Source organism: Oratosquilla oratoria, chromosome 1, assembly GCF_046742065.1.
Source record: "Oratosquilla oratoria isolate Oo_2021 chromosome 1, ASM4674206v1, whole genome shotgun sequence".
Lineage (NCBI taxonomy): Eukaryota > Metazoa > Arthropoda > Malacostraca > Stomatopoda > Squillidae > Oratosquilla > Oratosquilla oratoria.
In genome coordinates this window covers 14788735-14793734 of record NC_134777.1, presented here as the reverse complement: position 1 = coordinate 14793734, position 5000 = coordinate 14788735, and positions in this window count along the sequence as shown.

Genomic DNA, 5000 nt, shown 5'->3' with positions numbered 1-5000 from the left:
CCTCCTCCTCCTCCTTCTCCTCCCCCTTCTCCTTCTCCTTCTCCTTCTCCTTCTCCTTTTCTTTCTCTTTCTACTCCTTGTCCTCGTCCTCCTTCCCCTTCTCCTTCTACTTCTCTTTCTCTTTCTACTCCTCCTCCTCCTCCTCCTCGTCCTCCTCCACCTCCTCCTGCTCTTCCTCGTCCTCCTCCACCTCCTCCTGCTCTTCCTCATCCTTCTTCTCCTCTACCTCCTCGCCCATCTCTCGCATGTTTTTTCACTCATTTTGTTCTTCTCGTTGTTCTAAGTTTTGCGTCTTCTTCTTTCTCTTTCTTTTACTCCTTTCTATTCCTATAATTTTCTTCCACTTTTTCATTTATTTTTCTTCTTCCTCTTTTTCTCTTTTTTTCCTTCTTTTTCTTTTGGTTCCTATTTTGCTTCATTTCTTCATAATTTTTCTTATATATCTTCTTTTCTATTTTTATTTTTTCTGATTTTTCTGATTTTTCTTTTCTTTTTCTTCTTCTTCTTCTTCTTCGTCTTCTTCTACTTCTTCCTCTTCCTCCTCCTCCTCCGCCTCTTGCTCTTTTTCTTCTCTTTCTTCTTTCTTTCTTCTTCATCTCTCTCCTTTTCTTTTTCTTTTCTTTCTTCTTCTTCTAGTTCGTCTTTTTCTTCTTCTTCTTCTTCTTTTTATTCTGCATCTTCTTCTTCGTTTTCTTCTTCTTCCTCCTTTTCCTCTTTTTCTTCTTCTTCCCTCTTTTCCTCTTTTTCTTCTTTCTCCTCTCCTCCTCATATTATCACTCTCTTCCCATTTCTATTACTCTTCCTTATTTCATGCTCCCTCCCTCTCTCCTTCTCTTTCTTCTTTTATTTTATTTTATTTATTTTTTTTATCATTTTTTTTTCTTTCTGGTCAACCTTTCATTGAGATTATTTTTCTTCTCTACCAATTGCTGTCCCCACTCCCTGTGTCTCTTGCATCCACTTTTTATCTGTTTCTCTTTTTTTCTTTCTTTTGCATTTCTTCTCTCTTCCCTCCCCTCATTTCTTCTTTCCTCCATCTCTTCCTTGTATCTTCCCTTTCTTCTTTCATACTTTCCTTTATTCCTCGCTTACCTCGTTCTCCTTTCTTAGATATTTTCATTCGTTATTTGTTCACCTGAACATTTGTGTTCATTATCTCGACCTTTCCTTCCCCCCAGTCCACCGCTCCCCTTCTCACTCCCACTGACACAAATTTACCTCATTTCTTCCTCTTCTGCTCCGTTCCTTCCGCCGCCTTGAAGTCTCCCTCGCTTCTCTTCTTTCCCTCTCACTCTCTTCCTCTCTCCCTCTCCCTCTACCTCTTCCTCTCCCCCTCTCTCTGCTTTCTCTACCTCTCTTCCTCTTCCATTTCTTCTTCCTCTCCCTTTTCCTTTCCCTCTTTCCCTCCCTCTTCCTCTTCCTCTCCCTCTTCCTCTCCCTCTTCCTCTTCCCCTTCCTTTCCCTCACACCCTATCTCTCTCTCTCTCTCTCTCTCTCTCTCTCTCTCTCTCTCTCTCTCTCTCTCTCTCTCTCTCTCTCTCTCTCTCTCTCTCTCTCTCTCTCTCTCTCTCTCTCTCTCTCTCTCTCTCTGCAAATCAGGGGGTGGCAGACTATTCACTTCTGGGTCATAGCATAGCAAGCACATAATTGGAAGAAAAAAATAGTTTCTTGATTAGCAGTGACCTCAAGTCATCAAAACATTGTATTGAAGTGGAAAAGAAAATACAAAAGCTTTTAGGTTATATCAGAGGATAATTTCGCTTCCTGAACCAAAAAATAGTCTTGACGCTTTACAATTCTCTAATTCGTCCCAGTCTTTAATACACCCTCACACCTTAACACAAAAGCTTTTAGGTTATACCTGTCTATCTGTCAGTTTTTCAGTCTTCCCGCCTTTTTGTCTATGTCTTTGTATGCCTGTTTGTTTGTCTGTCTATCCGCCTGTCTTCATGTCTGTCTACCTGTCTGGTTTTCTGCCTGTCTATCTGTTTCAATGTCTGTGTGTGTGTGTTTGTCTGTCTGTCTGTCTTCCTATCTCTGTCTCTTTCTATCCGTCTGCCTGTCTGTCTATGTATCTTCCTTCCTTTCTTACTTCATTTCCTCCTTCCTTCTTTCCCTCCCTCATTTTCTTCCTTCCTTTCCTCCTCCCTGTCTTTCTTTCTCTCTTCCTCTCTTTTTTCTTTCTTTCTCTTTCTTTCTCTCTTCCAACCTTTCTTTATTTCCTACTTTTCTCTTTCCCTCCCTCCTTCCTTCCCCCACTCCCTCCCGTACTCATTCACTCACTCACCCACTCATTCACCCACCCACTCATTCACCCACCCACCCACTCACCCACTCACTCACCCAATCACTCACTCACTCATTCACCCACCCACTCATTCACCCACCCACTCATTCACCCACCCACTCACCCACTCACTCACTCACTCACTCACCCACCCACTCACCCACTCACTCACCCACTCACTCACCCACCCACTCACCCACTCACTCACCCACTCACTCACTCACCCACTCACTCACCCACTCACTCACTCACTCACCCACTCACTCACCCACTCACTCACTCACTCACCCACTCACTCACCCACTCACTCACCCACTCACTCACTCACTCACCCACTCACTCACTCACCCACCCACTCACCCACTCACGCACCCACTCACTCACTCACTCACCCACTCACACTCCCTTCCCTCTTTTTTCCTCTTCCCATTTCCTCCTCTCACCCTTCACCTATCTCCCCTCTCTGATTCTGTTTGTCTCATTGACCACTCACGTGTGATCATCTCCCTCCTTTCCCCTCCTTTCCCCTTTTCTCCCCTCTCCTCACTCCTCTCTCCTCTTCCCTTTCTTGGCTATGACATATGTCCCAATCTCTCCTTCCCCTTCTCCTCGGCTTTCCCCCCCTCTATCTTTCCTTGTCTGCATATTATTCCCTGGCTTTTCATTATTTCCTTCTTCCCTCCTTCCCTCTTTCTCCCTTTCTCCCCTCTTTCCAACCTTCACTACATTTTATTACATTTTCCTCCCTCATCTCCCCTTCCCTCCTACATTCCCATTTTTCTTTCTTTCCTCTTTATTTCCTTTTTTCCTCTTTCTCCCCTCATTTCTCTTTTATTCCCTTTCGTTCCTCCTTTTTTCCCTCTTTATTCCCTTTCATTCCTCTTCCTCCCCTCTCTTCTCTCTCTTTCTCTTCCCTCTCTACCTTCGTACCTCTCTCTCATTTCCTTTCTTTCCCTTCATCCTTCTTTACTATATTCCTTCTCTTCGCATTTTCTTCTCTTCTCTCTTTCCTTTGCCCTCTCTTCTCTTTTACCAATTTTTTCCTCTCTCCCATCTACTACCTTCCTTATCTTTCCTCTCTCTTGCCCTCGTTCTCTTTTTTCTTTTCTCTATGCTTGGGTTCCTTATCTTCAATTTTCTTTCCCTCTTTTCCCTCTCTACACTTTTTCCTCTCTCCCCTCTAACTTCTCTTCTCTCTCTCTCCACTCTTGTTTCTCTTTCCTTTCCTTCTCTCCTCTCCAGTGTCACGTGGATGTTGTATGATTGGAGATTTACTTCGTAATACACACACACACACACACACACACACACACACACACACACACACACACACACACACACACACACACACACACACACAAACATATAAATATATATATATATATATATATATATATATATATATATATATATATATATATATATATATGATATTTTTTATGACGGCGTAAGATCACCTTCACAGAGCCTTCTCCCACTACACCAACAGCCACCGATAGCAGTGGGCTCGAATCCTGCATGCGACTGTCATAAAGATTATCGGATTGATGTCGCTGTTACTAGCGAATTTCTCTCTCTCTCTCTCACACACACACACACACACACACACACACACACACACACACACACACACACACACACACACACACACACACACACACACACACACACACACACACACATATATATATATATATATATATGAATATATATATATATATATATATATATATATATATATATATATATATTCACCTCTTTTAATGTATAACTACCTATCTATCAGCTACCTCTCTTAAAAAATCCTGCCTTTACCCTTACTACAACACATCGGTGTGATATTGTCCCCAAGCATACAATCTCTTTTTATTGATGCAAAATCCCACTTCCTTTCACTCCTAACCCTCCTATACTCTCTCTTATATTTTCGTTCTCTCATCTTTCTTCTCTCTCTTGTTACCTCTCTCTTCTCCTCTCCCCTCTTCCCTTTGACCATCTTCATTTTGTCTTCTCTCTCTCTCTCTTTCCCCTCTTTTGTCACACCTGTATACCTTGTCTATCGATTCCTCTCTCGCTTCTTCACACTCATTCCTCTCTCCTGTGTCCCCTCTCTCCCCTCTTTCTCCTCTTCATTCTTCGTCCTCCTCCATCTCTACACTCTTCCTTTAATCCTCACCCGCTTTCCCGTCAACTCCCTCCTTCCCCTCCTCCTCCTCCCCCTTCTCCTCCTCCCCCTCCTCCTTTTTTTTTTTTTTTTTTTTTTAATTTCCACTCCAAACTTTTTTTTTGTCATTCTTATCCTTCATTTCTTTTTTAACTTTTGATAAGGCAGAAAGCCAAATTATTTTGTTCAGATGTGGAAAGTGTCCTATATTTTTCTTTTTTCTTTCTATTTCTTCTTGTTTTATCTTGACATTATCTGTTTTTCTTCCTATAGTTGAGAGTTTGAATCTCAGTGTATGTGTATGTATGTGCGTACGTGTGTGTGGGATGTGTGTATGTGTGCGCGCGTACGTGTGTGTGTGTGTGTGTATTCACCTTGATCTTTGGATTACGTGTTGGACTCGTGATCGACAGCTATTTCCCTCCCGGAAGAGAGCTCGAGCTCGTATGACCGATCTATGGGTAATGCTGTGACCTTACGCGCACACACACACACAACTCCCCGTCCACGAGAGTTGGAGTAACGATTCGAAGCACAGCGATACTGAAA